The sequence below is a fragment of the Saccopteryx leptura genome, chromosome 4 (genome assembly GCF_036850995.1).
Source record: "Saccopteryx leptura isolate mSacLep1 chromosome 4, mSacLep1_pri_phased_curated, whole genome shotgun sequence".
NCBI lineage: Eukaryota > Metazoa > Chordata > Mammalia > Chiroptera > Emballonuridae > Saccopteryx > Saccopteryx leptura.
Window position 1 is genome coordinate 183361351 of NC_089506.1, and position 12052 is coordinate 183373402.

Consider the following 12052-nt stretch of genomic DNA (forward strand, 5'->3'; position numbering starts at 1 on the left):
AGCCAGTCCACTTCTCACACATCTCAGATGTCAGCCCAGCCCAAACATGAGCAGGGCTGGTGGTTGGTGGTGGTGGTGGTGGTGGTGGTGGTGGTGGTGGTGGTGGTGGTGTGTGTGTGTGTGTGTGTAAGGGGGCAGTTGGAGAGCTGCCTAGGGACAAACCATGGTGACAGCTGCTTGAGAAAGCACTAGTGTTAGACTCTGCTTTCAGAAGGAGACAGTGACCTGGCAAACAGTCAGAGCCTTGAGGCCTGTCCAGGAAAACGCCATTGTTTATTAATTATATAAAAGAAGCCTGACTTTGGTTACCATGGCTGCTGGTCTGGAGAAACCTGAGTCAGGATTGAGCAGGCATGGATTGCAGAAAAATGTGGCAAATAAGCCTGTGCGAACCCTTTAGCGTGGTTTCATTGGTCACATTAGGGGAAACAAAGCTGCTTATTACGAAACAAAACAAAACATAGTTTTCTGAATTAAAAGTTTAAATGCATTAAACCTGTGTGATAAATCTACTCAATCTGTAAGTATCTATGTTAAGAGATAAGCTATTGATCTATTAAAAAAATCACAAAAGGTGATAAAATGAGTAGAGACAAAGGTTATGATTAGAAGTGACTCTTGGAAATGCCACTTTTAGCTACCAAATTTCCCCATGTACAAGACACTCCCATGTATAAGATACACCTTAATTTGGGGGCCCAGAATATGAAAAAAATGTATTACATAAAGCTATTAAACTCAAGTTTTATTTATCATAAAATTCATACAATTCCTCATTACTGTCAAAACTCTCATCCATTAGCTTGTCCTCATCTGTGTCTGATGACAAATCACTGTCTTCATATATCGTCTCATCCTCAGTTCCGTCTGTGGCATTTGAAATGCCACAACCACTGTAAAAGATGCATGCAGTTTTTAGACCCCAAATTTTTTGAAAAAGGGTTCGTCTTATACATGGGGAAATACGGTACATACCAAGACTTATCTCTGCTGTGAATAGTAGTATAGCTATATGGAATTCTTGGAAGTATCAAAAATTGCACATATAAGTAAATTAAAAGGAAAATGTACAATGAATGTCTAACTTAGCTAGAGGAATTAGGATAAGAACTAGAACCATCTTAACTTGATCATGAAGTTTTACTTATAAAAAGAAAAGCAACCTATATATTGGTTGTAATGGGCAGAAAAGTAGATAAATGAAAATGATAAAAAAAAAACTCTCCTGTTCCCCATTACTGGCCCTAAAATTGGGTAAGTTCATGGTCCTGGTAGTCTTCATTGGAGAAGTGGCTGGCAGATTCTATGTTTGTGATCTGTGAGCCTCTAATGCAGGGGTCGGGAACCTATGGCTCATGAGCCAGATGTGGCTCGTTTGATGGCTGCATCTGGCTTGCAGACAAATCTTTAATTAAAAAAATAATAACGTTAAAGTATAAAACATTCTCATGTATTACAATCTTTCATTTCCTACCATTCATGTTCATGGTTGCAGGTGGCTAGAGCCAATCACAGCTGTCTTCCGGGACAATACCAAATTTTTATTGGATAATGTGTAACATACTCGGTCATTGTATGGCTCTCACGGAATTACATTTTAAAATATGTGGCGTTCATGGCTCTCTCAGCCCAAAAGTTTCCCAATCCCTACTCTAATGTGTCCAGTGCTGGGCTCATGTCACTAATAGTTTGTTTCTAATAAGACAAAAACACTGAATAAGACAGCCTGACCAGGTGGTGGCACAGTGGATAGAGCGTCGGACTGGGATGCAGAGGACCTAGGTTCGAGGCCCAAAGATTGCCAGATTCAGCACGGGCTCATCTGGTTTGAGCCAAGCTCACCAGCTTGGACCCAAGGTCGCTGGCTTGAGCAAGGGATTACTCTCAGTCTGCTGTAGCCCCTGGTCAAGGCATATATGAGAAAGCAATCAATGAACAACTAAGGTATCACAACGAAAAACTAATGATTGATGCTTCTCATCTCTCTTCGTTCCTGTCTGTCTGCCCCTGTCTATCCCTTGCTCTGACTCTCTGTCTCTGTAAAGAACAATAACAAACAAACAAACAAAAAAAAAAACCACTGAATAAGACAAATTACACTCAAATGTAATCCAAGCAAACAAGATGAACACTTTTTTATGATTCTATAGTTTGACTAGAGTCCAGGGCTCCTAGAGAATCCAGTCCCTGCTCCTTTCCATCAAAACAGACCTGGACTGGCCCCTTTCCCCTAGGACTTTATATCTGAAATACAAAAGTCCTAATATTATTGTTCCAGCTGCCTTATCTTGCTTAAAGAAAATTATATTTTATCTTTTCTAATAAACTGGTTAATGCAAAAAAAAAGAAAGAGAAAATTATATTTAGTTAATGCTGGATGTAAAAAATATTTATGCCCAGTTTTGTGAACGAGGAAAAAAAAAAAGCATATCAAATTTCTTTACTCAAAGGGGAATATTAAAAGGCCAAACCTATTCAGTATGTTCACATGTGCACATTTAGTATAATTATAATTTTGCCTTTTCTCAAGAGAAATAATCACAACTATTCATTAAAAATTTCTTGTATAAAGAATTAGATACAATTATGAGCCATGATCCATAAAATGTCATCACAGGCTATTGGGAAGTCTTGTATTGTAATTCTTAGGCTAGTCTTTAAATCCAGCTCTACTAATCACTCGGACGGCTCATTTAGACAACTTATATAAATGCTTTTTGCTTCTATTTCCTCATTTGTAAAATAAAGATAATAATAAAACCAATTTGCAGGTTTATAGCAAGAATTGCACTAATTAATCAAAATAGAATGCCTATAGTAATGCCTATCATCTAATAAGCACTCAATGGATGTGGGCTATTATTAATTAGAATACAACCTTAAAAGTATTTAATAATTTTGTCAAAGAATAAGCATAACAGTCCACAAACCTTTTGTGTTATTGTCAGAAAAATACTTGATTGGACCTAAGAACTTATACAGTTCAGTAACTCATGTGTTATTAAGTTTCCAGACCAGAGGCTTTACATAGGTAGAGCTGTCTATGCTTCTTGTCAAAGGAGAGCTTGGTATTGTTGACCTTCCTCAACAGCAAATACAAAGGACCCTACAGGAAAGAAAGGATTTGGGTATTTCAGAGGTAGATAAAGATATCTATCAGGGATAGCTTATATCCCTATAGAGATATGAATTCCGCTCTTAGGCCACTCTGAAGATGAAGGGCCAAGTGCAGAAGGACTCTGCGTATTCTGATGTATGGTAGGTGCAGAATACAATGGGGCAGCCCCTGTCTTCCCATTCAGTTACATTTCCTGAAACACTAATGCCTTCGGAGCCTGAACAGCCACCTCACAGCACTTTTCACAGTATGCTCTGAGGAACGCTTCCCTTCTTTGCCCCCAATCTCCAGTTCAACCCTTATCCCTTGCTGACAAAGATGTTAAAGTTTTCTACAGCTTGGGAACAATTACCTTGATGTGTAGAACTGACAATGCTCAGAAGCATATTAAACAAAGTGCAACAGGAAGGAAATTAGTTCAATTTTGTCTCAGTTATCTGTGTATCGGTTGCCTCCCGGCTTCATTCCCAGCCCGTCTGCTTTGTTCTGCTTGCTTTGCTAGGAGTTGCATTTGCAAGGTCTCCTGGACAAAGAGAAGAACTGTCAAACTCAGAGGGTAGAAAAAGGGGAGAGTCCAGTATATGTTCTCACTTCCCTTCAGGGATGTCTCCTCCAGGGGCTATATCACCAGGGATTCCAGACCTTTATGGTCCCAGCCCCTAAAGATAGCCCCAGAATGGGTCCCTCTCCATTGAGTGGCCCTAGCTCTGAAAGCACCAGCTGTTGGTGGCACTGTCTGTTGTTGCTAATCTCGGGGATACTCCATAGTCTTTACGTGTCTCTCAGCACTTCTACAACCTGTGTTAACAAATATCTGTATTAAAGTCCCTCTATTTCTTCTATTTTCCTGTTAAACACCTGAAAATGGCATATTTTCCAATGTATATAATACAAAGAAGTTTTGCTTCAAGAAAACTTATTAGCAATAGTATGAACTGTTAGGAAGTATCCAAGTCACTCAGAAGATGGCAAATTTGGATAGGTAAGATATTAAAAAAATACATATATATATTCTTACTGATTATTTCGTTTGATGAAATTAAGCTGTTGCTGAATAGAATCCACCCCACTTTGTCCTATGTGGTCAGAGCCTTCATCTCATTTCTAATAATGGCTTTTCCCAAAGGAAGTGTCTCCTTTCAGGATATCATAATAAGCTAATGGACTGAGTGATCAATGTTGTGTGCGGTGGAACATTAGAAATGTGCCATAAAATATGGAAAACAATTTAGCCACTCTCTAATGCAGGCAGTTCTTGTGAAAACTATACATGAAAAACATGTACCCAACCATTCTTTTTCATGCCTCATGACAAGATTAGATGCAATAAAAACCTTGTCTTAGCAAATCAGCACGTTAGAAGAGGCTGTCAGCAATAACTTTGCAAAGACATGTCCATTACCAAAGAGGGGCATTATCCTAAATTTACTCTCATTGAAGATTGATGTCTGCGATAAGCCACCATCTGTCTCTAGATTCTGTGGTATTACAATGCTGTCACTCTGCAGAGTGGGAGCGGTTTGTGGTTTCTTGTTTTCTTTCCACTTTTTATCTTTTCTCATGTCAAGATGGACCAGCAATTGTTAGGACAAAACAACAGAGTAGGACTGACCATGTGATGGGTAATGATCAAATCCAAACAAACTTCTTTTTTATCGTAAGATAGAGAATATATCAAGTGAATTGTTTGAATGTGATTTTCTCACAGTAATGGATTATCAGTTATTTTGTGACAAGAAAGTATACTTGAGTGCATCTGGTCAATTTCACAAATTCTCTGAACCAAATAGCTTAGTGACATTTTTACCAAGCAAATAAGGATTTGCTTGATTTGAAAATATATATATGAATATTTTTTAAGGAAAATTAATAAATGTTCTTTGTCCCAATGCTGCTTAACTGTGGAAGAGAATTGTAGTCTCCAAATTTATTAATTCCTCTCCCTCATCAGGAATAAATGTTTATTTATAAATTACATATGTAAATAGCTACTATACTAATATAGCATATGCATTATAAAATACACATAACAATATAAACATAAAATTCTGGGATAAAAATAAATGTACAGTACATAGAAGTTTGATTACTTTGACTCACATTCTATAAATAATTTTAGCTAGTTGGTTGGATGAATGTTCTCAGCAGTCAGGACATGTTGAGAATTCAGTTTTGATACAGAGATTTATGTAATGCTTGTCTGCTAGAGGTAATTATGCAGGATAAAATACCGAATACCCAGTCAAATATTGACGGGACATACTTATACTAAAAAAGAATTATTTATCTGAAATACAAACTTGACAGGGCATTCAGATTTAGTTAGTTAATTTATCAATAGTAGCTCTACCAAGTCTGGTTTCTATCCAATTGTCTGAGGTTTCTCCCAATATTTTCCCTCCTTCACCCTGCCTATGCCTATTCCCAGCTTCCTTACCTCCTTACCACTTCAGTAGTTTCTTTCTATTAGCACAGGACTGACAGGTATAAAGCAGTATATTTTTCTACGACTTCTTTAAATAACACTGTCCGCAATGGGTTCTATGTTTTTAGGTTCATACTACATAATACCTTTTAAATAGGACATCACAAATCCAGTCTTTGTATATCATTTAAATGGTCATGTGTGTGTGCATAATGTGTTGACTGAGTTGGTTCATTCATCAATCATTTATCCAATACTTGCATGTTTTAGGCACTGGGCCAGTACTTGAGGCATTAAGAAGCCTAAGACATGATTCCATGTCCCTCAGAGTAAAAGTCAACATCTTAAAAATGATCTATGTGGAGCTGCATGTTTGGCCCTGTGGCAGCCATGAAAATGCACTTCTTAACTCTCAAGACATAATATTCTTCCAACTCCCTCACTTCTTTCAGATCTTATTCTCAAATGTCATTTATGTGTGGGCAAAGACGGGGTTTCAATGGGCCAACTTTCTAAAATTACAATCCTTCTTAAACTTATTGTTACTCTTTATTACTTTTTTTTCCTCCTTAGCATTTATCATAAATAAATTCTATAGTTAATTTGTTTACATTACTTTCTACCCTGTGTTAGGGAATATGGATTCCATTAGGGCATATTTTTGTTTTGTTCACAGCTATAGAAAAATAACCTGAAACAGTTCACTTAGAACAGTGCCTAGAACAGAGTAAATTCCCAATTAATACTTGTTGAATAAATGAATCTCTACCTTCAAGAGGTTAAAGGTCTTATGGGGAAGACATATTAGTGAGATATTTTACTCTAAACTCTTGGGGTAGGGAGGGCAGAAATATAAGGTAAGGATGATGCTTGTGCTGTATCAAAACAGTTCAATTTGGATCAGGTATCTCCATGTGCTAACAGAACTGGCTGCCACAGTCAGCACAGAGCCCCTGGGGGCACAAGACAGAGGTAGGGAGTGTCAAGAGTGGGAGAAGAGGCTGTAAGAAAGAGGCTTTTCAAATAAGGCTGTAAGAAAGTCTCCAAGGTAAAATTGTCTACTGAATAAATTGATATAGAACTAGTCTAGGTCTAATGGCTTCTAAAGGTATTAACAGGTAGTAATAATAATAATGTTACATATCATTTATTTGGTGACTACTATGTTCCAAGTTTATACATATATATTTATATATATAATTTCTTTTATTTCTCTCAAAATCATTTAAAGTTGATGATTCCAAATTTATAGGTAAGAAAATTGAGACTTGGACAACCTCAACAGAAAACCTTTCAAATAAGTCTTAAGGCACAGAAGTAGCATTTAGTATTCCAAGAACTTTCTGAAAATTTTCCATTCCACTAAGCCTTTCCTTGGATTCCTACAATACCCAGATTTACCTTTTTTATAGCACAAAGCACATTGTGTAATATCTTTCTTATTTATCCACAACTTATAAAGTGATGAAGACTTGAGTTTGGCCCTATAAAAAGGAGGTTGGTATGCTTCACTATAGGTCACCCAAACTGGATGAGAATGACAAAGTATGCTGCTGTATCCCAAGTGTTGGCTTCTCTCTAAAAACAAATTGGCTGTGGAGAAACAGGAATCCTCATTCATTGCTGGTGGGAATGTAAACTGGTACAACCATTATGGAAGACAGTATGGTGGTTCCTCAAAAAACGAAGAATAGAACTAACATATGACCCAGCAATCCCTCTACTGGGTATCTATCCCAAAACTCAAAAACATTGGTACAAAGAGACATATGAACCTCCATGTTCATCACAGCATTGTTCACAGTGGCCAAGACATAGAAACAACCAAAGTGCCCCTTGATAGAGGATTGGATAAAGAAGATGAGATACATATATACAATGGAATACTACTCAGCCATAAGAAACAATGACATAGTGACGTTTATGACAACATGGATGGACCTTGAGAACATTATACTGAGTGAAATAAGTAAATCAGAAAAAGCTAAGACTGTATGATTTCACACTTAGGTGGGGTATAAAACTGAGACTAATGGACGTAAATATCAATAAAAGTGAAGTGGCTACCGGGGCAAGGGGGAGGGAGTGGGGAAAGGGTATAATGAGGGACAAATATAAGGGAACAGAAAATGATTTGACTTTGGGTGATGGGTATACAACATAATCAACAGTTCAAATGCTATAGAACTGTTTACCTGAAAGCTATGTACTCTTATTCATCAACGTCACCCTGTTAATTTTAATTTTCTAAAAAAAAAAAATTGAGCCCTCAGCATTTGTATTCAGTAAATGTTTTGACAGCTTCCCTAAGATCCTAATTATGGACTTTGGTCCAGAGCACTGTTTCTCAATCTTTTAAAAATGATTTCGCCTAAGAAACTTTTTAAGACAGTCTTTTCCTAATCTTTCCTTTTCCCATCCAACCCTTCTCCTAAACCTTGAAACCTGGATGCCACAGAAATGTGGTTCTTTGTTTTGGTTTTTTTTTTTTTTTTTTTTTTTCATTTTTCTGAAGCTGGAAACAGGGAGAGACAGTCAGACAGACTTCCGCATGCGCTCAACCGGGATCCACCCGGCACGCCCACCAGGGGCGACGCTCTGCCCACCAGGGGGCGATGCTCTGCCCATCCTGGGCGTCGCCATGTTGCGACCAGAGCCACTCTAGCGCTTGGGGCAGAGGCCACAGAGCCATGCCCAGCGCCGGGCCATCTTTGCTCCAATGGAGCCTTGGCTGCGGGAGGGGAAGAGAGAGACAGAAAGGAAAGCGCGGCAGAGGGGTGGAGAAGCAAATGGGCGCTTCTCCTGTGTGCCCTGGCCGGGAATCGAACCCGGGTCCTCCGCACACTAGGCCGACGCTCTACCACTGAGCCAACCGGCCAGGGCAGAAATGTGGTTCTTAGGAAGGTCACAAACCATCTTAACATCTAATATCTAAGATCTTTTTATCAGCCTTTGGGGGTGATATGGTCTTTGTTGACGATGCATTGTAGGGAAATATATGCTTCTTACAGTTGACTTTCCGTACCTAAAGACATCTAAAGGAATATAAAATTATCTTAGTTGACTTTCCATACCTAAAGACATCTAAAGGAATATAAAATTATCTTAGCAACTAATTATTGGTATAGTAGACTAGACTAAAACCAGGAGCTCTTGTCCTGGTTCTGCCTCTAACAAGTTGTGTGATCTTGAGTAATTTAAATATTCTGGTCTTTAGTCCCCTTAATTCTAAAACAAGGGGCTATGCTAAATTAACTCAAGAATCCCTTCCAGTTGAGAAACTTGGTGAACTTGCTAATACATCCTATTTGTTGACTACTTTTCTCATTTGCTTTTGGAGGTTACACAGTTCATGAATTTATGTCTTCCTATATTAATGAAGTCATAATGACTTTTTTTTTTTTTTTTCATTTTTCTGAAGCTGGAAACAGGGAGAGACAGTCAGACAGACTCCCGCATGCACCCGACCGGGATCCACCCGACCGGGATCCACCCGGCACGCCCACCATGGGGCGATGCTATGCCCACCAGGGGGCGATGCTCTGCCCATCCTGGGCATCGCCATGTTGCGACCAGAGCCACTCTAGCGCCTGAGGCAGAGGCCACAGAGCCATCCCCAGTGCCCGGGCCATTTTTGCTCCAATGGAGCCTTGGCTGCGGGAGGGGAAGAGAGAGACAGAGAGGAAAGCGCGGCAGAGGGGTGGAGAAGCAAATGGGCGCTTCTCCTGTGTGCCCTGGCCGGGAATCGAACCCGGGTCCTCCGCACGTTAGGCCGACGCTCTACCGCTGAGCCAACCGGCCAGGGCCATAATGACATATATTAATGGCTTCATTTGCTGGTGAGAATACTTTTTCCTTTTTAAGGTGAGATCTGCATTTGCATTGTAAGACAACAGTAGTGTATTTCCATAGGTGAATATTGTAAATTTTTATTTCCTTGGGTGTGTTCTTCAATCTCACTGATGGAGGCCTGAATGATTTGGCAACATCAGAGAGCGGGATTCTCTTCACAGTTCTGGGTCAGAGGTACAGATATTCATGGGATCTTAGCTGTGTCACAACACGAATTAAAATGGAGTAATGAATTTGCACTGTGTTGCATGGCTTTAAGTCAGACTTGATCTTTGAATCACACTCAACAGAGAGCAATCATAGGTCACACATCACAGAGGTTTCAGTAATCTTATCTTCCATCAACGAAAACATACTTAACCAAATTTGTTTTTGTATGGTGCTCAGAATTTAGGGAACTTTGGATATCAGCACGAATTACAGAACTATATTAAACTGTCAGAAGGACAGAGTTTAGAAGATTTCACAGAATTTTAATATGCCCATATACAAATGAATTTTATTTGTACACAGTATTTAATAAACTCTTATGTTTACAGATGTAGCTTACACTAGGACCTGGGAACTGCAATAATTAATGATCAGAGAATTAATTATTTTGAATTTGCCTGGGGTCATCTCCAGTCAAGAGAATTGTTAGCAATTTTGTATAATAAAACAAAAGTTATATTATGAAAAATTCTCTATTTCCTTTATTTGTTTCAGACATTTGTGTTCTAGGGTATTTGTTTTAAGAGAGTAGAGTTCACCCTCAAATTTCTCTAAGATTTTTCTAACTCCTCTGTTCTCATCTTCATTTCCTGCTTTATTAGGAAGCTTTTCACAATATTCTTTGGAGTGAGTTTAGAGCCGTGGTTCTCAAACTATTTGAAGTCAGGGCACATTTAAAATCCTACAAATAATTATAGGCGCACTATATACAAATTTCTGAGGAATATGTTATAATAATTAAGTCACATATTAAAGAAAAAAATATATAAAGTCCAAGCATGCTTTCATGGTAATTAAACAAAATAAATAAGACAGAATTAAATTTAAGCCGACATTAAAAAACATTTTTATAGCCCTGGCCAGTTGGCTCAGTGGTAGAGTGTCGACCTGGTGTGTGGAAGTCCCGGGTTCGATTCCCGGTCAAGGCACACAGGAGAAGCGCCCATCTGCTTCTCCACCCTTCCCATCTCCTTTCTCTCTATTTCTCTCTTCCCCTCCCACAGCCAAGACTCCACTGGAGAAAAGTTGGCCCGGGGCACTGAGGATGTCTCTATGGCCACTGCCTAAGGTGCTAGAATGGTTCTGATCGCAGCAGACAATGCCCCAGAGGGTCTGAGCATCGCCCCCTGGTGGGCATGCCAGGTGGATCCCGGTCAGGCTCATGCCAGAGTCTGTCTGCCTCCTCCCTCCTCCCACTTCTTACTTTGAAAAAATACCAAAAAACACCCAAAAAACAAAAACATTTCTATGTGACATTTTTTGAGTTATGCTTTTTAGAACTTGTAAAAAAAGAGGGTTTAAAAAATTAAAAAAAAAACGACAAAAAAAGTTATCTTTTTATATATACAGTATAGATAATTTCTTAGTAAGATTTAGAAAATTTGGCAGGTCCCGGCGCGAATGTGTTAAGTTTTTTTTATCCGTGTGTTTATGAGAAACATAAATAATATAATGATGTGTTAACAAAAAGAGTGGTATTTTTGTAATAAAATGGTATAACAGGGTAACTATATTTATTTTTATATTTGGGTACATGCTGCAAACCAGTGCAGCTAGTAATTCCAGGTCCCGAGTGGGAATAGTACAGAATTAAGAAAATATGTGGAATTAAGAAAATACGGGGTGGGAGGATCGGGAGAGCCCTGTAATTGCTGCTGGCAAGAACAAAGAGCACCCAAAAACCGCATCTTGCTTTATTTGTAGGGCAAAGTGAGGCCATTAGCAAATCAATGGTCTCTGATCATGTTTCCAAGGCAATCCAAGAATTTTACTAAGTGCAGAAAACCCCCACCATACATATCATCTTAACTTGACACCAAACAAAGGATAGAAGAAACTTGCTTCCAGTCTTTCCGGGAAACATAGGGATTATTGTAAACAATTCAGCACCACAGCTTAACAGCCTTTTGCAACCTAATCAGGCAAGTGAGGTGGGGGGTTGCGCAGACTGTCAGCTTATAGCCAATTCCCCACACCTCTGTCCCCCAAAAATCTAAACTCCAAAAACCCTGTTGGTTTTTTGGTCCCCAACAGGCACATATTCCTTTGGAATACCATAGGGTTCACCTGGAAATCTTCTAGGGTGCACACTTTGAGAACCAGTGGTTTAGAGTTTTAAAATTATTTAGAGTAATATTTCCACAAAACAAACCTTTCTCTTGTTAACAAATATATTGATTATTAAACATTTTCATTGAAATTCTTTGATGCTTTAATGAGAAGTCTCTGTCTCTCTATTGTACCTTACCAAAGATCCTCATCTCATCAAGAGTGAGAGGTAAATGCGTTTACAAAGGGCATCAGGTCCACCATTCTGCCACATGTGTATTGAGCAATTCACAATAAGTCTGTAATATTTGAAAGTTCCTTTTAAATGAAAATACATTATTAATATGTTCTAGTCATCACAAAATTAATACATTAGAACACCTATTAATAATATATTA

The 12052-nt window shown here is 38.6% G+C and overlaps 2 non-coding genes across 2 annotated transcripts; both read right to left on the bottom strand.

The window, feature by feature from the left end:
• Positions 1 to 8350: 8350 nt before the first annotated feature.
• Positions 8351 to 8426, bottom strand: TRNAT-AGU (transfer RNA threonine (anticodon AGU)). Its single transcript has one exon. It is a non-coding gene; the product is annotated as a tRNA-Thr (tRNA).
• Positions 8427 to 9273: 847 nt separating this feature from the next.
• On the bottom strand, positions 9274 to 9349 carry TRNAV-AAC (transfer RNA valine (anticodon AAC)). The gene has a single exon. It is a non-coding gene; the product is annotated as a tRNA-Val (tRNA).
• Positions 9350 to 12052: the final 2703 nt, after the last annotated feature.